The 23,861-nt window shown below is 42.5% G+C and overlaps 1 protein-coding gene across 7 annotated transcripts in view; it reads left to right on the top strand.

The window, feature by feature from the left end:
- AGPAT3 (1-acylglycerol-3-phosphate O-acyltransferase 3) overlaps positions 1–23,861 on the top strand; it is an 84,608-nt gene that overhangs the window by 36,384 nt on the left and 24,363 nt on the right. For 4 of the 7 annotated variants that reach the window (XM_066314100.1, XM_066314099.1, XM_066314101.1 and 1 more), the window contains one exon: positions 1,305–1,425. The exons of 2 other annotated variants lie outside the window; for them this stretch is intronic. The gene's annotated coding sequence lies outside the window, so the exon portion shown is untranslated. Of the gene's footprint in view, positions 1–1,304; positions 1,426–9,269; positions 9,290–23,861 lie in introns of those variants that run through there. One more of the 7 variants, XM_066314105.1, reaches the window with a different exon arrangement.

The following is a 23,861-nucleotide window of genomic DNA, read 5'->3' as shown; positions in this document are numbered from 1 at the left end:
ACATAAAACTGGCCTTGGACAATGTCCCAGCCTGAATGGACTGACATTAACTGTCTGCAGTTAAAGCTGAGCTGGGTGGGTAGGAGTGTCCAGGGTAATTGGTGTTTCCTAGTCCAGTTTGGTTTCTCCAGCACAGTTTTATGTGAAGTAGGTTGGAATTGAGCAGTTTATCAATGGCATCATGTCCAGGGTCAGTGTGTACAGTATGAACCTACCTGCCTGGTCCCTATTTCTATTCCTCTCCTAACGCTGTCACGGAATTCTTTAAGGGTTAGAATGTTTCATCACTGATTGCTTCCTGTGGCAGGTACCTGCTGGGGGTCCTAATAAAACATTTGTATTTGTCTGCAGACTTTGCATCCTGGTTAAAATAAGTTACAAATGAAGTGATCCCTGTGAGAGGAGCACTCTTTGTTCTAGCAACTTGCTAAAGCAATGGTGGGTTATAGAAATGCTTAGTGTTAGCTGTTGTGGCACATTAACTTGCTGAGCACATGTTTGGAGGATATTTTTACATTTTTTCTTTAAGGAAAAGCAGGTTTGCAGTCAGGTATATCTGAGTGTCTTCAGGGCTTTTCTCATTTTTGAAGCTTGGGTTGTAGATTTCTGCATGAAACTTTCATGGTGTGAGGCTTGTGAAATTAGATAACATGCTTTAAACAAGCCACCTCTGAGTAAAGTACATCTCTAATTACTGAGACTAAATTATGTGGAAAGTGAGCTTGTGTCTGAAGTAAATCTCCAGTTCAGTAATCTAAAATTAAATAATGATTAGCTTAATTGCTCCAGGATCATAAAAAACACTCTTAATAAAATACAGGGATTAAATGTGTGTTCTGAGAGCAGATAATTGCTTCTGCTTCTCATTTTCAGTACCTTCTCTCAAGTCAGGGTTTGGAGGTAAGAGAAATGAAATAACCTTTTGTTATGCTGATTAGCAAAGCCAGGAAAAGTAGGCTAGTTCTTGTGTATGCAAGCCCTTGCTCCTATCTGAATAGAAGCTGCAATTTCACTGTTAGTGGTAAATTTAGAAAACTTGCTTTTAGTTTCATAGACATGTGCCAGTTAGTCGCTCTGACAGCAATAGTAGTTGTTACCTGTGGAGCTAAGTGTAGTAATAAATATGTGAAGAAGGATCAAGTAGGGGTTTTTGCTTCAGAGAAAGGGAAAAGACTCATAATTTTAGTAAGAAGTGTTTGAGTTAATCATTACCTGGGTTGTCAGCTGCTTGTTTGCATTGCATTTTGCTTCTAAACAAAATATTTTTACCTTCATTCACTGGAGAATGTCTTTTTTGCTTATAGGCAAATGAGAAAGCAAATCTCTTGAGACATAAGCAGTGGTACTTCCCTGGAGGGAGGAGATGGGGATTCTCCTGTTGCTCTGAGTGTTGCCAGGTGCCAGAAGTGGTCCCCAGTGGTGGTGGTAAGAAAGAAATCCTCCCCCAGCTTTCTGTATTTGTGCTTTGTCTGTAGCAATATGCTTTTGGGAAAAAAAACAAAAACAAAAACAAAAACAAAGAACCAAAAAGGGGTGTGCAAATCCTGTTGTATTCATAGAGCTGCATGAACTGCTGGGAGAGGTGTTAGAAATCTCCCAGCTGGAGAATTTTAGTTTGGGAGTGAAACCAGCACTCAAGCTTGTTGCTTCTGCTCTCATGCATGCTGTTATCTGCTGGTAATCATTGTAGCAGAGATTTAACCACAAATGAACCTCTGTGGGACTCGAGAAGGGCTTATCTGTCTCCTCCTGCCTTCGATGTTGAAGAAGGGGAACAGTGCTTGAGGTGCTTGAACAACCTCCCCTATGGGGTTCCTAGAAATCTCATCAATGCTGACTGGGGTCATCTCAGGCTGCCTTTAATCTGAACATCTTTAAATTTTATCCAGTAATTGGGTATGAAAATGTTAAGTGTATCAGCAAGCTTCCCACTTTATGCCTTTTTTTTTTTTTTTTTTTTATTCGTAGCCTGTCCTACAAACAGTGACAGAACGTGGAAAGCTGCTGAGACCCCAGTGACACAGCAGTAGAGCAGGTTTTTTTTTTTTCAGGGCAGCATCTTAAAACCTGTGGTTGCTGTCAGATGTTGACATTTTAATGATGATCTCTGATACCTTGCCCCTTCAGGGGCTATTAGTAGATTTTTATTTTGGTAAGAAAATAATTTAATCTCGGTAATTTTGCAAAGACCTGAATTATTGCTTTGATGTTCTATCACCTTTCAAGGTCTATTGCAGGACGAGTAGTCTCCCTAAAAATGTTAACTTCTGTGAGATATTTCTCAAAGCTGTGAATCATAAAGCAGCATGTACTGGATCAGCCACAATCTGTGTTCAGGGCACGTATTGACCCTGTGCAAAGTTACATCCCTTTAAGATGTACCTTTTCCTGCTGTAGAGGAGGTTGAAAGCATTGATCCCAGCTCATTAAGTGGGCAAATAGATGCTTCCTGCAAGCCCAAAATAATCTTGGGCCAAAAATTTGATCCCCCCCAAAATTAGCTGTTGCAGCTGAACCTGGCTGACTTCATGCAGCTTTTGGAGGGACACCCAGTAGGTTGATTTATTAAACTACCCTTGTCCCAGTGTCATGGTGACCAGCTGCTTTCAAAACTGGTTGTGTAAAATGTTTTAGCCTGTGCCTGTTGACACTGGTGTAGGAGCAATGCCCCAGAAACACAAGAAACCTCCTTTTTATGCATTTGCTGTTTTGTAGGATACTTTTCAACTTACAATTTATGCTTTTCTTCTTTGTGTGTGGGGCTTGAAAAGGCCATTGATGAGTTACTGAGAAGCTAAAATATGCTGGGGCAGGAGGGAACAAGATTGTGAATTGTGACAACTCTTGAATCCTCCAGCTGTGTTTCTGTTCAGAGAAGAGAAAATCTGAGTTTCTCACCCCCAGCCCTGTTACCTGTGCCCTTCTGTGGGGCTGCCTTGTCTTGTCTTGGGTCACTAGAACCTGCAACAGGGAATAATCTGGAAATTAAATGTTCTGAATGAAATGAATGGCCATGCTGGAAGCTAGAAGCTTCATGGATTGAATAACCCCCTGAATAATTCCTTCAGCTTTCAATTTCTTGATTGTCCAGTGGAGGCCACCCAGATGATGAGAGGGCTGGAACACCTCCACTGTGAGGAAAGGTTGAGAGAATTGGGATGGTTCAGTCTGAAAAAGAGAAGATGACCTCAGGTGGCCTTCCAGTGCCTAAAGAGAGCCTGCAAGAGAGATGGAGAGAGAATCTTTACAAGGGCCTGGAGTGATAGGACAAGGGGGAATGGTGAATTTTTCAAACTGAAAAGGGATAGGGTTAGATCAGATATAGGGAAGAAATTCTTCCTTGTCAGGGTGGTGAGACCCTGGCACAGGTTGCCCAGAGAAGTTGGGAAAGTTCCATGCCTGAAAGTGTTTAAGGCCAGGTTGGATGGGGCTGGGATAGAGGCAGATGTCCCTGCCCATGGCACGGGCTTGGAGTGGGATGATCTTTAAGGTCACTTCCAGCCCAAACCATTCTGTGATCCTGTGATCTGTCACCTGCTGCTGTTGTCCTTATTGTGTGTCTCACTGGAGGGGATTTGTCTCTCAGACTTGTCAATGTTATAATTTGTAGAAATTGCTGGAAAAGTCAATTCTCATAAAAACTTAGTTGGAACCACAAAGAGGAAAACAAAATAATCTTTGGATTCATCAGGCTGAGCCTGAAAGCAGCTCACAAAAGCAGTCATGGCAGTCACAGTTTCAAGAGTTTCTACAGTTCAGGCAAGGCAAAATGTAAAGTATTTTGGAAGACCAGTTACAATCCCTGTTTTCATGTTTAATTTACCAGTGTGGAGGCTGTGGTTAGCTTTCAAAGCTGAGACAGAGGGCTCTCCACTGACAGAGGGATGCTCTGAAAAGCTGCTCCCAGAGGTGTGATCCCTGCTGTTAGTCTGGTGTGGTCTGGTTTTTAGGCAGAGTCAGTTTTGCACAACTTGCAGAAGTAATGTTCTTTCCTAGCTCTTTTTGATAGATAGGGCACTGAGTTGCTGCAACTTTTATTTGGAGAAAGGGAGCATAACAATGTTTTTGGGTTTTTTTTTCCCTGTAGCACTCAGTCCTCCTGCCCTTCAGAAACTGCACCCCATTAAGCTTTGTGCCCTTTTCCTAGGAAAGAGCAGCTTTGCTGAACAATGATGGATACATTTATGTCTGGAAGTGTTCAAGTGTTCAGCCCTGCCAGGGTGCTCACTGCTCTGGGCCAGCACAGGATCCACTTCCATCTGCTGGTGGAACCCAAGGACCAAACTTGATCTCCTGGGGATGTTTATTTTGAGAAGAAAAAAAAAAAAAATCCAAACTGAAAGTGCTTTCTTAGAAGCTGTAGTGGCATTTACTCTTTCATAATTGTTTTGAAAATGTCAGTGTTGCTGTGGGAGCAATTGTTTTCACATGTGTGAGTTGTGAAGGCCACACATTCAGGGCCCTTGGCTGTACTTGCCAAAGCAGCAGAAAGCACAGATTTAAACACAAATACTGTCACAGGATGTGTTTCAGGACAATGTTCCTGTGCCTTAGCACTAAGGTCACTTTTGGTTGAAGGCTTCCTTTGCCCAGTCTCTGCACCCGTGTCCTCCTCTGGAGAGAATCTCCCTCTCCTCCTTGGTTGTGGTGGTCAAGTTTAATGGGTTAAATGATGCACAAAGAGTGAATCAGCCTGAGACCGAGAAGTTAAAGATTGCACAACCAAACTGTGATTGATGGTGGCTGATAAAGGAACCCTCTGAAAGCTGAACAAGCCTCCTCCTGTGGGATGTGTGAAAAGGGCAGAGAGGAAGGGGCTCAGTGCAGTGTGAGCTGGTGATGGGACTGCAGAGACTGGCTCTGGGCGTTTTGCAGGTCACTTCTGGATGCCCTGTGCCATGGCTCTGTGAGCTTTCACCTTGTTCAGTACAAAGCCATCTGGGTACTTTGGATCTGTGTTGCAATGTGGGAGCAGAAGGCTGAAGCATCACCTTTTGCAGTTCTTTTTTCCTGTGCTGAAGATGTAACAATGCCCCTTTTTACTGTCCTGTGTGCCCTGGGTTAACTGGTCCCTAATAGCTACTGAAATTATCTACTTTATAAAATAGGGGAAAAAAACCCCCACCAAAACCCTAAAAGACTCAAAACCCAACCCAAACCTAAAGAAAAAAAAAAACCCAAACCCAACAACAGTTTAGCTTAAGATATATCTTAGGCTAAGATGTGGGATGAGTAATAACTGTAAAAGCAGTTATACAAGCAAACCTCGAGGACATGCTGACCTTAAACATGAGTTTAGAGTGAGCCTGTAGTGGTGCCTGGGAGGAGAGGCTTGTGAGCAGTCAGTCAAATCAGGCATAGAAAAAGCTCCCAGTTGCCTGGAAGTAATGAACTTACAGTAAAATACTTCTGATTAATGCAGTGAAGTTTCAATTATTCCAGTTATTTCAAAATCTGGTTTATTACAGTAAGGTAAAAAGAATTTAAATAGAACTAATAAAAAGGAGTTCATGTTTAATTGGCTTAAAAGTGAACAAAATCTGCAGATTCAAGAAGCAAGTATGCATTGCTGAGTAAATAGCATGAAGATTCTTGTTACATGTCCTGATTGGAGAAATATTGATTTTTTTAGATTAGTTCTGGTAATTAGACCAGGCTGCTTGTTTGTTTTAAATGGAGCTAGTCTGGTTTGCTAGACTCATTGTCTATAAATGTATCCTATATTAACACGTTGCATTGAACTGCAGGCAGTTTGTAATACCCTTGAATATCAGATTTTTTTGGCATGTAATTGCAGATGAGCTGAGGGTTATTCTGGCAGATAAAAATGAATCATAAGAGCATCAATGCTGCTTCTCAAGCCCCTACTCAGCCAGACAGAGGAGCTTTTGAAGAGCAGTGCCAAGCTAGCAGTGGTGACATCCATAATTCCAGTTTGGCACATAGGGTCTTTTGAATATGAAGCTTTGGTACAGTGAACACCTCTTTTTACTAATTAGCTTCTAATTTTTCAAGTGATGGGGGAGCAGATTTTAACTTGGCAGTCAAACTGAAACGCTGCAAGCTCCAAGAGAAAGTGGGTGCTCACTTTTATACCAGTAATTTCACATTGTGCATCTCCTCCAGGACTATAACTGTTCCAGCAGGAAACAACCTCTGCTTCAGTGGGGTTTTTTTGTGTCTCTGACTGAAGTGGAAGCAATACAGAGGAATATATGGAGATGTAGGAATTTCCACTCAGGCAGCTGTCTACCTGCCTGGGGTTGTGATCACTGGCAGATCTCCTGTGGTCAGACTAGGATTGGTATTTGTGACACTTGTAGGACTGAAAAAGTACTCACAGTGGCAGAACATTTGAATGCCCTTTTGCCTGGGTCTGTCAGAGCCAGTTTACATGAGACCATGATAAAGAGAGCATCTGTGAAAACTCCCCAAGTTTCACTGTCAGCTGTGGGACAGCCCTTGTGCAAACCTTGCTGGTGGAAGGCAAGCGTGGATTTCTAGTGGGCCAGTCATTCCTGGGATTCCTGCAGCCCTCAGTAAAAGGGGATTTAGGTCATGTCTCTCTCAAACATTGCATTAAAAGGCCTCTGTTCAGAAGAAGCTGAACAAGGGAAACTGAATCGTGACAGGGCTGACCAGTCCTGGATTTGTGATCTTTGCTGGCAGCATCTTTCAAAGACTCTGTGTGTTACCACAGAAGGCTCCTCTGCTCTGCAGAATCCAGAATGGCCTGAATTAACTGGATATGCTGCTGGAGGTCTATTTAACAATAGAATGCCAAAGCCACCCAGGAGATGGGAGATCTTAAGAAAAGGTGAGAGCTGTAGATGTTTTTCAGCTTTTTGTCTGACGTGGATTTTAAAGGCAGATGAGGTGTTTAGAGAGTGACTGCTGCTTAGTTTCCCAGCTGAATGGCCAACAAAAGCCTGATTTTTCACAGTGTACAGCCTTCCCACTCACAAGTTAATTTTTTTGAATTGTGGGCTACTGCATTTGTAAAGAGTTCTGGTTGTAATTTATAAAGATTTCACCACATGCAGAAGTGCACATTTCTGCACATGCAGCTCATCTTTGTGTTCAAAATGTGATCTTCAAATTTGCACAGGAGGAGGATTTTTTTCTTTTTATGGTGGCTTGTTTGGGGGTTTGAGAGGTTTTTATTGTTGGGTGAGGAAGTCAGTGTAAAGGTTGTGTGGGCATGTGGCTGCTGGCAGTGTTGGTGCTGTGGCCAGAAGGAGTTGGTGTGATCTTGACAGAAAACACAGAACAATAAGACTTTGTTCAGCATGTATTTGTTTTTGCTATCAGTCCGTTTGATAAAAGTCTGGTCTATCTTTTTAGGAAGGTACCTGCTTTTGTGTATATGCAAAAAGAGATCTGACCACAGGGGTGATGATTGGATTCAGGCTGATAACAGCCTTGTGCAAAATTTGTCAGTGAAATAATCCAAAAGAAGAATAGATGTCTCATTCAGGAATGAGCACTGCTGCTGATGGCAGTCAGGGTGACATCCAAGGGAGTAGAAACTGGATCCCATAAAAGGAGGAAGGGGATGATGTGGGTCCTTGCCCTGCTGTACAGCTCTTCCTTGCTCACTTTTTCCCCCTTTGGGCCATGAACAGCAGATGCACAGCTCTGTATTAGCAGTGTGAGTGCACTGAGCAGGATCCAGCTCCCCGCCCACTGTAATTCAGGCTGCCAACTCAGCTCACTGAACTCACTGAGAAACTGTTTCCTTGTGTACCTGCTGCATTTTCAGGTCATATTTTTCACCTGTTATTTGTTCTTGACTGCAGAACAGTGGGTTTTGTCTGAAGCTGCTTTGGTGACAGTCACTCAGCAGAAAGCCTGCTTTTGGTGTTGGTAGTTTTGCTTCTCTGTCTCCTCTGTGATGAAGATCTGAAACATTTGCATTTGGAAGAATGGTGACTTTTGTCTTTCCTCCCTCTCCACGTGGCCTCTGTCTCCTGGTTCAAACCACAGAAAGTTTTATGCTGAAAGCATATTCTTCCTATATAAAAATGCATAGGCAAGGTGTCTTTGTCCATGTGACAAATGTCAGCCTGGTGTCAGGAGGCTGCTTGGTCTTTATCACTTGTCACAGATCTGTCAGGAAGACTGGGGACTGTAAAGTCAAAATTGTGTGGCATATATTCTGCTTCTCAGTTTTAGAGCTTTCTCCGTTGCTGGTGAGCTGTGAACAGTTTCTGGTTTGGAGGTACATTTGTAGGTGAGATTATGCAGATAACCTCCCTCTTCTGGGGATTTTTTAGGTTTAACATAGCAGGGCATTGGCAAGGGAAAAACTTTCCTTCTATCTCTCTTTGGTCTTGCAGCTGTGATTCCCACACATGTGGAGAGCTCTGGTGTCACCTGAGGCCTTTGCTTTACCCTGTTCATCATACTTACTAATCATAAAAATAATAAATAATCCTATTTAATCTTCTCCATCCTGGAAAGATGGGAAAGAAAACCACAGCTCCTGGTAGCAAACTCTGGAGCAGAGGCACGAGGCATAAATGAACAAAGGGAATGTGCTGATTCCCCCAAGCTGGCTCTCAGGAGGAGGTGGCTTTGTTTTTGGGCACACTGATTCAGGAGGTGGTGGCTCTGTCTCTGGGCACACTGATTCAGGTGGTGGCTTTGTTTTTGGGCACACTGATTCAGGAGGTGGTGGCTTTGGGCACACTGATTCAGGAGGTGGTGGCTTTGTCTCTGTGGACACTGATTCAGGAGGTGGTGGCTCTGTCTCTGGGGACACACTGATTCAGGAGGTGGTGGCTTTGTTTTTTGGGCACACTGATTCAGGAGGTGGTGGCTCTGTCTCTGAGGACACTGATTCAGGTGGTGGCTTTGCCACCAGACAGCCCCAGAAGCTTTCCTGCCCTTGCCCTTTCACTTGCATCAGGGATCCTGCATTACTGTGGATCACAGAGCAAATCACACTGCTCCTCTTCTGCAGAAAGGTGGTTTTATACCTGAAATTTAAAGCAGCTCAGCACTTCTTAGAAGACAGTGTTTCCATTTCTTCCCAATTAGTGTTCAGTACTTCAAAGGAAAGCTTTGAACCTGGGCAGGGGCTCACAGGCATGAGCAGTGCTTGCTGAGACTCTGTGTAGAGCAGTCAGAGGCATCTCCTTGTTCAGCCACAGCACATTTGCATGCAGACAGATGTCTCCTGGCTGGCTCTCTCTCTGTCATATGCTTGAGGCTTTTTTTTTTTTTTTTCTGCATAGTTCTCCATCCAGAAAGCAAAGTATTTCATTTTCCCCATAAGATCTCGCAGGTGAGACTTTTTTTGTTTATGCTTTATTTTGCATCTTTGTTTTAACAAGTGATGGGCCTGTGCCACAAAGCATTTTCCAGATTCATCCAGTCTGTCTAGCAGGTGGCTCCATAGGTTTCACAGCTTGGTGTGTAAATGCATTTAACACTCCTGAAATTTCTTTTGTAGTTTATTTTTATCTGAATACAAAGGATGAATTCCCATTTGTCTTGAAAATGGAACCACTTGGAGTGAAGAGGAGCATTTTATGTTGTCTCAAGAGATGAGTAGACACTACTGAGGTTTTTTCTTAATCATCAGAGACTAAGATTGGCAGCATTTTGTAATTACATAACATTGATCTATTTTATACATTGCAAGAGGCCTACTACTCAAATAATTTTGTACTAATAGGGCTTCTGTTAGATAACTCCTTTTCTGTTTGTTATGTAAGGGCTGGTATTATAGAATTGCTGTTTGAATACCAGCACTATAATTTTAGAATAGCTTTTATAATAGAAATACCAAATAAGCCTTGTTCTAAATATAGTCAATTATTCCAATATCATAATTATTATTTTTTTTTTCCAAATGAGGCCTCTTTATAATTGCTGCTTTGGGTTTTGTTTTCATTTAAAAAATCACGATGCTGTCCTGTGCCCAGTCATAATCCATTATGTGCATTTTCTGCAATTAATGTTGTGCATTGGAAAAGTATTGATCAGCAGTCCTGGAAACTGGTGATTGAGCTTCACCTATGAAAACATTGCAAGTGCCAGTTTAGTGACTCTGCATGTCTGAAACCTTCCTGTCATCTTTGAACTCTGTGTGTGTCTCTTGGGCTTTGGAGTTTATTTTGATGTTATTTAATATAACCTTATTTCTGCAACTGAGAACAGAAGCAATCTCAAAATGAGATTGGGGGACACAGTCAGTAAAAATTCCTTTGGAGCCCACAGAAACTGATTATTCCTAGGCAAGGAATTCAGTTGCAAATGATCTCCTTCATTGACAAAGATGTAGACAGTAGTAAGACTTTTATCTTGGAGTCACTTGAGAAATGTGGTGGAGCTATAGGTGAGGCTGCAAAAGGATTTACAACAGACCTGGACTTTGTGCAGGATATAGGAGGGCAGGAGGATATATTGACTTGGTGCATGGAGAGCACCCAAATTTTTCCTTTATTTTATGTTAATGTCATGGTTTTCCACTGGACCCTTATTGCACTTTCTGGAATATGTTGTATTGAATTTGTGCTTTAAACTCAGAGGCAGCTTTTACATTTTTAGTCTACCCAGCTCTGCTAAATCAGATAAAAGTTTCTATTTGTCTGTAACTTTTAAATTCACAGCCTTCGTCTTTTTTTTTTTTTCCTTCTCCTTCTTGGCCAAATAATTCCAATCATTGTCTGTTTCTTTGAATGTAAAAACTTTCTGTTTTTTGCATCTGAAGTGGTTTTGGGCTGCTTCTTTCAAATTTATCAAAATCTTCTATGACTCTCCTCCATGGCAGGCGGGGTTTTAAGAGGGGCTTACACCATGACTTTGCTGAATTTAGTGCTGTTGCTAAATTTTAGTCATAAAATGGGAGTGTCCAGGGCCTGTGACTGCCACTTAAATTTTATTCTTGATATTTAAGCTAGATTTTGCCTGGATTTTGTTTCTTTAGAGGCCTGACTCTGACCAGGTAAAGTTATGCTGCATCTTCATAGAGGGCTGTGTTGAGAAGTGGGAATCACTCTTCAGTCCCACTCTTGTGTCTCTGTACCATCATCTGACCAGATGTGCCATCAAGTCTCTCTTTACCTGGATTGTCCAGATTATGGTGAAGAGCATCTGGATGAGGCCCTGAGCTTTACCCACATCACTGATCCCTTGGGAAGGCTGACCTGAAACAGAGACTGGACAGAGCTGGAGAATAAAATAGATATTTATTGAAAGGCCTTTAGGATACACGTTGAGCAGGACAAGAGCCTGGCCAGGGGTACTCCCAAGGTGGACTAAGAATGGTCATCAAAATGGACAACTGGTCATGAGGTCTTACACTTTCATAAGTTATGGTCCATTTGTATATTGGGGTTTCATTGTCGAGTTACAACTTCAGGTTATGAGCTCCCACCCTTCTTTTCCTTCTTCAGCCCACCGTTGTTTGTGCTTTTGGGCCTGAAAGTTGTCCTTGGTCTCCAGCAGGAAAAGGATTTGTTTTGTCTCCCTACTCTGTGAAGAGCTGAGTGACACTATGAGGCTCAGAACTGCACCCCTGGGCAGCACAGAATCTGAAAAACATGAAAGCTAAAACTTAAGGCATCACTATCAGCACTGTGTTCCTTCACAGGGTGTAGCTGCTGCCACCTCATTTCTTCCTCTCCAGCCTCCAATATTTCCTTTGTGTTAACCAAACTCCTGGACCGTGCGTGCTCAGCCCTTCCAAAAGCCTGATTTTGGAGCAGGGAGAAGAGAGAGGCACCATCATTGTCATCTCTTGGGTCCTGCAGTGGGAGGCTCCTTTGTGCTAAAATCTAGATTTTGGTAAAATCTTTGGTCAGATCCCGAAAAAAACAAAAAGTGTCAAGAGGCCGTGCTGAGCACACGAGCGGATCCGGCCGATTGTAGCCTGGTAATTTCCTGTAAGGAGCTTACTGGATTAGAGCAAGAGCTTGGTTTGTCAGCAACACCACCTGACTGTAATATTTATTGAGCAGTATTACCTGTTTTAAATATTAGTCCACTTCTGCCCCACTCATGCCTTCATTCTTGAGGTAAGAGGGGCCTTTTTAGTTCAGTGGCTAACGAAGCCATGCAGTGGAGAGGGCACCTGGCTGTTTTTTCAGGCTGCTGAGCAGGCAGTTTTAGTAGCTGAAGCACTTCCAGATTTACCTCAATGTGCTTTTGTCACCATAATCCCTCCTCCATGTCAAGGCTGATTCGCTTTCCTGGCCAAGACTCACGTCGTGCGTTTTTGCCGTTCCATTTCTTCTCCTCTTTTATTGTATTGTATTTTATTTGTTTGTCTCTCTGTTGATTAATCCATAACGAATTGGGAAGATGTTGGTTAACCAGTCAGGTTTTTGCTTGTTAGCTGGAATCTGTGCTACGCTGATTATCCTGGCTTTAGCCTATTACTTGTATTGGTAAGTTGGATTTTTTGTACTGCGACTGTGCTGGTGGTGGCTTGTCCTTTAAAATGCTTCCTTGGGGTAAACTGGAGGGTGGTGGTTCTTTTTTGAAGTGCTCTGGAAGGCTGAAGTGCACTTTTTAATGCATGGCTGGGATAGATACCGTCCCTGATTTGCTCTGGTGCCCTCATTATTTGTTACAGCACTTGGTTGTGTTGCTGTTTGAGTTTTTGTGGTTTTATTTAGCTGAAACCATAGTGGCTGAGGATGCCACTTGGGCAAGATGGTGACTGTGTATCCCAAATTTTTTCTGCTCTTTATAGAGCTCTTTCACTCTTATTTTGTGCTCTCAGTGTTCTCACAGCTGTCTCTCAGCACATAACCTGGAAATTAGGCTGACAGGTATTAGGGTGTTTGTGGGACACCTATGTCTCCAGCATGGAAAAGAGATGTTTCAGGCAGGTGAAAATTAAGATTGTACCTGTTGAGGATGAGCTGGGCCTGGGAGGGTGGTGGCTGGGAGCAGCAGAGCCAGGAGCCCACACGTGTCTGGGTGTTTTGACTGGGTTTGGGAAGGGAAGGAGCAGGGCAAGGCTGCCCTACATTTCTGGACTGGCCTTGTTTCTTTGTGTCTCCACATATGTCCAAGACTTTCAGCCAAAAGAAATCTTGAAACTTTCTAGAACCTTGTCTGGAGCAAACAGGGACGTTCAGAAACCAAATCTGTTGACTGTGTTTTAGTGGAAAAACTACACATGAGCTGTAAAAGGAAAAGCTTCCTGGAGTTGGAATTAATATGGCTGTGCCTGGAGAACTTTCCAAGGGGTGTGAAATTGCTAAGAACAAGTTTCCAGCATGACACATGAGTTTGTTTGGTTTTTTATGAGGTGCTTAAAACCAAAAGAAATGAAAAATCTATGTTGGATCATCTCGGTTTTATTTTGCCAAGTATTTCCTGCAGGCAGTTATGTCTGTACTATTTACAAGCCTACAATCCTCTGTGTGTGTAAGCACACACTCGTAATATTAATGAGTTTATTTAGATTTTAGCTTTACAGTGATTTTCTGAGGATGTTTAAACTCAGCTATACAGTGTGGTAGCTCAAATAAAAATGTGTGTGATTACTAGTCTCTGTAGTCCTCAAGATGTGCAAGAAAACAGACGTGTGTAAATGACTTTACAGTTTTAATGTTAAAATCAGGGAATCTAGAGCTTAAGGACATCTGTAGCTGTCCTGCTAAATGTTATTTTTAACAAAAGAAAGTTCATGTGGTGGGTACATAGATGAACCCAGCGTAGTTTTTAATTAATTCTTCATGTCTTAACTCAATATTGGGGTGTGGTGTGTGCAGGGAGATTTTGTACTGATGCAGACATAAATTTGTGTGCATTATGCATACAGCATAACATGCACGCATCTCTTGTAATTCTTTTTTTCCCCCTTATTTTGTTCCCTCTTAAAATTCTTGACTTGAATCCAGGTCAAATCTGGTTTGTGGGAGAGATTACAATTCTGCACACAGCAGGAATTAGCTGGTATTAGGTCAGATCCTCTTCTTCAGCAACCTGAAGGTTCAGGAGAAAATTAATTACATCACCTACTTGTTTGTGAAAAGAGCTCATGCAAACCTCTTGATTAGATATAGATGTGACTTAATGCAAGTACCTCAGAGCTCTTTTGGTGCCTTTGTTGGTTTGGGTATTTTTAACTCTTTAGTTTGTTGTTGCTTGAAGAAAGCTGACTTTGATAAATATTTCAGTTCATTAATTTTTAACGTAAGTCTGCCCTGTAGGAAGTAACTAGAAAGACTAATTATTTCCTTTTTCTTCTTAAATATGTTAGTTTGGCTGCTGCAATTCCCTTAGAATATCTTCAGACAGAGCTGGGGTGATTAAGATCAGAGATCACCAGTTCAGCAGGGAATCAACTTTGCATATTGAGAGATTAACTCGGGGTTGTTTTTTTTTTCTGTAATTCCATCTGATCTTTTGCTTCTCCTGGGTTGGAGCACCCTTATTAACTTGCTGGACCAGATGTATTTTGGACACTTTCTGGGCTCAATTTGGTTTGTCCTCTCTAAGGAATTCATCTAAGGAAGTGAAGATTCTTTGTTCCTCTGGGACTTGGGGCTCCCTCGCTGCGTTTCTGATGCAATGTCACCCCAAGCCTTGGAAATCCCTTCTACTTCCCCCCGGAAAAAAAGAAAAAATAACAGAAAGAAAAAGATAAATATGCATTTCTTGGATATGTGAAGGCTGGTGCTCAGGCAGTGGTGAAAGGGACCACAGAGTCTCAAAGTACAGGCAATAATCCAGAGTTCCCCCATTTCCCAGTCACGTCTCCTCATGCAGGCTCCTGCTGATGCCAGGTGTGAATCCTCACAGGACACACTCAGCAATCCAGTGGTGCAGGACCAAAGTACACAGATATTTTAAGAGCATTCACCATCATATTTTCTTCTTTGCTCAGTTGTTGCTGCTTCAGAGAGTTTGTTTGGTTAAATTCTCTCCATAACACGAGCCCCTAAAGGAATCATCTTTTTTTCGCCAATCAAGAAATCTCTTAGCCCATAAATAATGGAGTTATCACTCTGTGTAGGTTTGTCATCACTTAATATATAGCATAAACTCATAAAAATCCTCTGCACTTTTTTTGGGTGTGTTTTAATTGACCATTTCCAAGCTACAAAATATTTGAAACAAATGCTTTTCCTTCTTTTTCCCCTACTGCCAAATCTGCTTTCTGTTTCACTTCTGGCCACCAAAGGAACCTGCACTACTAACACGTATTGAGTGTGATTAATTGGTGTTCTTTGTTTTAGAAGTGAAGGTAATTTGACACAATGATTTTGCCTCATTCCTAGAGCTACCTTGTTGCTTGAGTGATGTGCCCAAATGCCTGAACTTGCCATGACTGCTTTGGTTTTATTAATGAACCTTCAAGAGCAAAATAATTCAGGTCACAATGCTTTGGGTGCTGTTGTATTTTGTGCCGCAGTAGATTAATGTTTTTTGAGAAGGGAGACCTGTTCTAGACGTATAGTTTTAATGAACTCCATAATTTCACTGCCCCATGTAATTTTTTTTGCTTATTGACTGCAATGTTGCTTTTCTCTCTCTGTTTCTAGTGTTCGAGGGCAGTAGTTTAGCACATGATGTCTATCTTCACTTGGATTTTATTAGCAATTCCCATAATGGGAATTTTTGGACTGAATGTATTTTTGGTTTTGGAATGAACGTATTATCTGTTATTTCAGCCACAATTACCTGGAGGTTCCTAATTTCTATGTGCTTGGGGGGGTGATTCATAGACAATAGGGACAGGTTGTTTCCATGGGAAGCCCCTGGCCATGGGAATGGTTTGGTGCTCTGGGAAGTGCAGTGTAAACACTAAACTGGGGAGATGTGAGCACTGAGCCCTGATTCCTGTCACGTTTGGGCTGGGTTTGTGTTATCTGTCATCTGTGGATAATGTGCCCATAATCTAGAAATATCACCGTGTTTGTGTAAAAGCCACTGTGTGCTCTGCTGCTTTATTTAGTTAGGCAGCTTAAAGTGAAGCATTGAGATGATAGGTGTCCTACATTGACTGAGTAGTTGTCTCTGAGATAAGTGCCTGGAGATTAAAACAGTCTTCCTCGCACACCCGTAGCACCAAACCACGCAACTTGGGGAGTGTAGAGCATTCATCTAAATCAGGAGTTTCAAGAGAAGCTGGAGCTTTGAGCAGCATTCTCCATGTGGATTTCTGGGGGGTTGTTTCTGTGCTGTGGCTGCTGCTGGTAGAAAATATGGAAACTTCGACTATCTAAAAGCTGGTTACCCAAGGAATTTTGTGACCGTGCCCACGTGCCTAAACCATGAATTTGTCTGGGCTAACATGGCACTGCTGTGTCTTTAAATGTGACTAGCTGAAGAGGTTGAGCTTGGCAGATTTTTCAGCCTGCTTTGCTGTGGAAATAAAACTTAGTGTTGTCCTGTTCAAACACATTTATCTCTCTCTTCAGTGATATGTTTGGAACTCATGGAGGAATTTCCAGACACACTTGGCTGGCTGACGAGTGTCTATGAGGGTGTCTCCAAAATAACTGGAATATTACAAATTTCATGGAAGTAGCCAGGGAGAGGAGAACGGGGGTGCTAAGAGCCTGTTATGACAAAGTTGGATGATCTTTGCTATCCATGTCTCTATTTGGATGTGAGCACTGCCACCACTAAAATCCAAGTTCATAAGGAACCAGACTTTTGGAACTACATGCTAAATTCCTTTCTTTGGCAGGCAGCTCTCTAAGCTACTTAAGCTCTTCTCTGCAACCAGAGCAATTGTTATCCAGGAACTAAACAGAGATTCCTATATATGGGTCTTAGTTGGAGGTTAGATAAAACATGAGATATTACAGGCTGGAGGAGAGGCTGTCAACACTGCACAGGCTGGTTTTTCCTTTTTGAACAAAAACCAAGTTGACCTTTGGGACTTGGCTGATCCTGCTCCATGCAGTGGCTGCTCTGCCACAGACCTCTGGTCCAGAGAGGCAGCAGCTCCCATTCCACTGAGGATGTGCAGCAGCACAAGTTCCCCAGGCACTGGGTCCTCCATGGCTGATTTAGTTGCCATTTGCAACCAAATGATGTCAGACTGTGATGTGAGAGAAATGTGATTTAGGGCTCTGAAATCTTGAAGATAATGCAAGAGAGACCCATAAGATCCAAAGACACTGCAAGAGAGGCCCGTAATTTCAATGCTAGGAAAGAGATTAAGAGGAGTGAAACAAATGCTGTAAGTAATACTTAAACTCAGGTCTGTCCTAAAAAGGATGAATGTGCTTCAAATCACATCTTAGATTTAGCTGGTAGAGTTAAAAATGAATGTGTGGCTGGCTGGGTAGGGTGTGTCTGTGCTGCAGCTGGGATGTAATTGGTTTTAATGGAGGGGTGAAATCCTTGTAGCACGATGTAAAATTCATTGCAGGCTGCAAAAAACACCTGGGAAGTGGAGTGAAAACTGAGGAAGTTAATTGGACTTAATTATTACTGCTGCATGTTCAATGTCTGCCTTCCTGTACAACCCATTGATGACATTTCAAGGAGAGTGGTCTCAGGATGGTTTCATATGGTCAAATGAGAGGTCTCAGCACCTTTTTTCTATGGAGATTGTCATTGTGGACTTGTCATTAAAAAAAACCCAAACCCATAGAATATATTTGGGTGGGTGTGATTTGAGTATGAGGTAGCCTTCAGCCAAGCTTATTTCAGAAATAGGTTGGTTTGCTCAGGGCTTAGTCCAGTTGGGGTTTGAAAATGTCCAAGCATGGCATTTCCTCAGCCTCAACTTGTTGCAGTGCTGAACCACTATTCCTGTGTTGTTAACACAGCTGGCAGCAATATACATTGGTGTCATCTTTTAAAGAGAATCTTATTGTTCTGTGTCCAAAAGTGAATGATGAGTCACTTTTTCCAGAGGTGTCTGTTTTGGACAGGCCATTTGAAAATGCAAACATCTGATGTTTGGTAGACTTTGAAACTGAAGTAAACCTGGAAGAAGCCTGTGGGTTTTCTTTTTTGGCGGCCCTTTTTTGCCTGGAGAGACTCAAACCAATGCAGGTGTCCATGGTTTGGCCTCATCTGTGTGCAGTGCTGATTCCTCATCCTGCAGTAGGAGTGTACCAGGGAAACAGATGCTCTCAGCAGCTGCAGTCACTCCCCTTGTCCTCTTGGTCCTATAGCTTGAAACATATATTCGTCTGTAATTGTTTAAAGATGCTTTCACTCAGATCCCCGTCATCCATGCATTCTTTTTGCTTTTACACAACCCGGTTTATAAAAGCAGAAGGTGAAAGCAAAACTTTGATGTGTTAGCAAAGATCATGAAGTGCTCGTAGGAACTGTCATCAGGGGAAGGATTGAGGAGACCAGCTGTCTACATGGGAGCAGGTAGGATGACAAAAATGAATACATTAACACGGAGGGAGAAGCTCTGCAGAGAAAACTAACTAGAAATGAAGGTATGAAATGTCAGGAAAACAATGTTGTTCTTAAAATATAATAGCCTTGTTCAAAACTTCTTCAGCAGAAAATGTGACTGGGGAAGTGGCGTGTAATAACAGAAAAATTGATGGGTACTTGAGGTTTGGTGAAATTACTGTAGAAATTAAACTTGCAAACAAACCATGAAGATACTGTTTTGTATCTTGAGTTCAGAAATAGCATCAAATGCACTTTGCTAAACAGACCATCTTTCTCCTTGGTGCACGTATTGCCATGGTGAGGGGAGAATTAAAAACAAATCATTTGTTCTCCAGAGATCAATAATAGAAGCTGCAATTCTGAAAATAGATGTTTATGTGGAGAAGGAGATGAAGCAAGGTTATTTTGGGTTTACTACCCTCTTGATATGTCTGGGAAGTTTCTGGATGAACTGGTGATTGCCCATCCAGTGGGAGCAGGTCTGGTGGAGGGAAGCTGATGAACAGGACAGAGCTGTACCAGGGTGATGTGTGTGTGGATGGATGCAGCTTCCTTCTGTGCCCAGAGGACTGGGAAACAAATAGCCCAGTTCAGAGGGGTTTTTTTTGGCAATTCTTATACTCATGATGTCTGACTAAATCCAAGTGTTATAGTGGTTATGGTTATTAATATGATATCATGTCTCTGTGGCAGGATAGTAGCTAGCATCAGATTGATGTCAGGATGCCAGACTGTCATTTTTACTCTGTGGATTCAGCAAGTAGGGGAAAAAATAAAGTCAGGAGGGTTTCTTCTGACATATAAATAACTCTTGTAGTTGCATGTAGTGAGGGGAGGGAAATAACATGCTGAATATTCTGGCATGGAGGTGGAGAGTGATGGATGGAAGACTTGTTCGTGTTGTGGATTCAGGGGGGAGCATGGTCTGTACTCCTCCTCAGTTTCTCAGCTCTTAAGCTGTGTTCATTTATTTTCCCCTTTCTCTTCTACCTGAGCAGTTCTGACTCAGGTTTGGGCCCCTTGCTCTGCAGGGGTGTGGGGAAGCTGCTGTTTTGCAGGAGGTTTGGCTGTGCCTGTGCACTCCTTGGATTTAATTTGCTGTTGATATCAGTAGTGGCAGCCCCAGGGGTCAGGTTTTCTGTTCAGCAGTTGTGAGGCTCACTTTGGAAATTGTTCCTCCATCCAAGGGAGGAACAATTTCCTCACACCTGGAGCTGTGCACTCTGGTCTTTGGGGGAAACCATACACTCATCTGGAAACAGGCAACATTTTCTAAAAGATGCCTTTCTATATAATACTTAACTTCTTTAAAGCCATTATATTGGCTTTGTGGTGTTACCAAGTTTATTGGGGCAATCTGGAAAAAAAAATCCAGTCTCATTTACTGTGTCTAATTAATTTACTATGTTCTATTTCATCTGGTTGCTCCATAGCTCTATTCTGGGCTGTCAATGAAACTCTGTCTTCAACAAGGTGGAGGAACTCTGAACTCTTTTGCAACCTGGGAGTTGTACAAAGCAGAGCAGGTGACTCAAGAAAGGGCACTTCAGCAATTCTACTGTCAAACTGAAAATCCCTGCACAGAAATACAGAAATGCTGAAGTTTCTCCCTGGAATAGTTGTATTTCAGCCTGGTTTGAGTTGGTCTTTTTTAACAAAGAAAACTTTTTTTTTAAACCTGGTTGAACTTCAAAATTTGGAACCTAATGAGAGGTTTAATTACCAGATATAAAACAGATGTTAATCTCAAGTTAGAATTTAGGAGTCAAGGGGATGGCATATTATCTAAGCATGTTACTCTTGAACTGATACCTAGTATTTTCCCTACAGTGTTCAATTAATGCTTTAAAAGTGTCACTATCAGAGTCTAGACATAAATCTGATTAAATCCTGTTTTGTAGTGTCAGTTTTAATTGTGGTAGCTTCAGGCTTTTATATTTATAAAACTACATTTTCACCCATGCAGTCAAACTATCCATCTTAATAACTTCAGAAAGAATGAAAGGCTTTGGAAAGATATTGAATTACTGTGAAAATCCAACTCTGGATAGTATTCTTTAAAGAGCAGCCACAGCTAGAATGTAAGGGGAAAAAAACCAAGACCTAAGTGCCAAGGAAAGTCTGGCTGCTTTAAAATTCAGAGACCTCATTTTCTCCCACCTGCTTTTTATTCAGAGATTGCAAGAGGCCTTTTTTTTTTTTTTCCAGCTCCCAATTGGGTTTTCAACTTTGAATGAACTAGTTGAAATGAAGAAAATACTCACTACACCTGCTAGCTCTATCAAAAGCAGAAGTAATTAAGGCAAAAAGTCTTTCTTTGCAAGAGAACTGGAAAATGCTTACATTTGAGGGGAAAAATGTCGGTATCAGCATTTGCTCCTTGGGAAAGGCTGAAAATAATAGAGCTGCTAGATGCAGAATGTGATTTCCTGGTGGTTAAATCTTGACATGATTTTCAGTCAGGTGGTGCAAAAGTCCTCTGAGTTTTTCAAAATAAGGAACTGCCCATTTTTCAGCTATATGAGAAGAACTTGCAGAGGTAACTTACAGCTCCAACTCTTCCTGTGAAATAACGTGTTTGTAAGTTTTGTAAGTTTTCATAGTTTTAAGCAGATAGAGTTTCTTTTGCTTTTTTAGTGTCTGGTGTGTTGCGTGGCTTCGTTTGTTTTAATCAAACTGAAATCCTAGGTTGTAGTTTTGACTCACAACAGGTAATTTATTGTTGGTTTTGCCCACTTTCATGTCAAGTGGAGGGGGAAGTTGTAGCTCCTCCTGGCCTGTGACAGATATGGGAATTGTCAGGGTTTCACAATATTCAAGGTGTTTGTGCAGAAATAACAGTGACCTGCATGGGGAGCAAAAGTGCAGAAACCTAATATGTGTCACATTTTTTAGCATTTGAGAAGTTAAGCTCAGGGCAGGAGTCTGTTCCAGCTGAGAACTGGGAAGAATTTCTTCCTTTTGTCTGTCTACATCTAAAGTGTTCATCTTGACTTTCTTACCACTCTATGTGTTGATTTAACAGGAAAAATTCAACTGGCAGCAATCACTTTCGTGGGGAGGGAAGAGATTTGATCCTCTTGCCACATTGCCTGTAAAAAAGAAACATTAGTGCTTCTGTCCAAATGCAAATTTTATCACACATTTGCGGGATTGCTGATACAGTGTAGCACTTAGAAAGGTGTTCAGACTGCAGGGGGCTGGGATAAATAATGAGCTGATTTGAGAAGAGCATTGATTATTGCCAGCCCAGCCTTGTGGCATCACTTTTCAATCATGACATCCACGCTCTTCTGGTTTCCACTTCCCACCTTTCCTCTGATTACAATGCTGATTTTCTGCAGATTATTTTTTACCAAATACCAGCAAAACTGCTGGGTTAAAATGAAGTTCCTCCAGGCCTACAGTTCCTATACTGGAAATTGCTGGACCTCAGCATGGTTTTGTATCTGTGTGTATATTGATATATAAGCAAAGTGATTTTCAAATCCAGGGATTTCTGCCCGAGTAGTGAGACCTGCCTTTGGCTGAGTGGCATTTTTTGGTGTGTCAATAAAGTGTTACCTACTGAATCTCTAAGACCTCCAGAGTACCCACACTGTGAGCACTAAACATGGCTAAAACTGGTCATTCTCTCCATCCTACTTCTTCCAGGGAGATATATGGATTCCTGCTCCTTTACCCACAGTTCCATAATCCTTAAAGCCACATCAGTGTGGTGCTGAACACAAACTGGTCAAGTGATGGCTTAGCTGCAGAGAGCAGGAACAAGTGGACAGTCAACAGGTTCCTCTGGGTATGCATTTTACATCTGCAACGTCCTAAAGCTGTGTGTTGTCATCAAGGAAAGGATTTCCCATGCCTTGGGTATAACTTTGGGAGTAGGAAGCATGCAAACCTCCGTGCTTGTTGGAGATTTGTTGGCTTATTGTTCAGGATGAGCATTCAAAACTGCGTAAAAGTCTTGTGGTGCAGGTGGCAATTTTGTTTGCTGCAAGTGCAGCATTAAATGGTGAGTGAGCTGCTGCTGGGCTGTGCAGGGAGCTCCAGCTGCCTCTGGCTCTCCCAGGTATCCCTCCCTTTGTGTGCAGGTTTTAAGGGGTGCATTGTGTTTGCCAAAGGTGCTCTGCTTGCTTCTGCAGCCAACATTTTCAGCTGGAATTCTGTGCATGGTTCTTGTGGCCCCAGTGTAAGGAGGATGTGGAACTGCTGGGGTGAGTCCAGAGGGGGCCACAAAGTTCACAGGAGGATTGGAGCACCTCTCCTGTGGAGACAGGAGGAGAGAGTTGGGGCTTTTCAGCCTGGAGAAGAGAAGGTTGTGTGGAGACTTCAGAACAGCTTCCAGGGTCTGAAGAGACCTGCATGAAAGCTGGAGAGGAGCTGGAGTGACAGAACATGGCGGAATGACTTCAAACTGGAAGAGACTAGGGTTAGATTAGATGATAGGAAGAAATTCTTCCCTGTGAGGATGGTGAGGCCCTGGCATAGGTTGGCCAGGAGAAGCTGTGGCTGTCCCATCCTAGGAAATGTCCAAGGCCAGATTGGACAGGGCTTGGAGCATAGTGGAAGGTGTTCCTGCCCATGGCAGGGGGTGGAATGAGATGGGCTTCAAAGGCCATTCCAACCCAAACCATCCTGTGATTCTGTGATGTCCTTTATTGATCACTGGTGAGTGAACCTGTCTGGGGAAAGAAAGGGAGTGTTCAACAGCAGGAGCATCCCAGCACTGCCCATAAATCTGCTCGATTTTAACTCAGGCAGGACGCCCTGCCACTGCACTCAGGTGAGATTCCAGGGGGCTGTTACCAGGACTGAAAATGTTTCCCTGTCCCTTAAAGAACTGCAGTGGACTGACCTGCTGGAGTGTGCTGAGTTCTTCAAGAGCTTCTCCCAATCTGCTTTTGCTCTCAGAGCAAGCTGGAAACTTTCAGAACTTGGAGTTGACACACAAATTGAACACCAGGTGGGCAGGGAGTGCCTGCAGCACTGTGCACAGTGATGGAACAGGTTTAAATCCCCTGTGTCACAAAGCAGGGCTCTTGCACTGGCCTGGGAAGCTGTTGGTGTGTGTAAAAGAAAGAGCAGAGTATGACACAAGGGAAGGAATAGGGAACCGAGGAGCTAGCAAGGATTAGCATCCTGCTGCTCCCTTGAGGGAATTTCATCCACAGTGGCAAGGTGGGGAAGAGTAGCTGCCACCAAGCAAACAAAAAAGGCCATGGAAAAGTTTAAAAGTTCCCAAGAGAAGGAACAAGACTGGCAGAAGGTGTTTGACAACCATTTCTGAGTGAGTCACGCTTAGCTGTCTGTCTGGAGCCAGGAGGAATTTGCAAAGCTGAATAATTGTTCCTATTTATTTCTTAAAATATACAGAATAGGACAGTGTTCCAGCTCGTGTGTTTCAGTGTAAATGTCTTGCAGTGGGCTGGTATTTTCCCCTGGTTTTAATCCTTTTTTCTCTTTCTTCTGCTGCTCCATCCTGCTATGTCTTGCTGTGCTGGTGGGAGCATGGA

Source organism: Sylvia atricapilla, chromosome 2 (genome assembly GCF_009819655.1).
Source record: "Sylvia atricapilla isolate bSylAtr1 chromosome 2, bSylAtr1.pri, whole genome shotgun sequence".
Lineage (NCBI taxonomy): Eukaryota > Metazoa > Chordata > Aves > Passeriformes > Sylviidae > Sylvia > Sylvia atricapilla.
The sequence above is the reverse complement of the archived record's forward strand: the minus strand, read 5'-3'. Positions and strand labels throughout refer to the sequence as shown.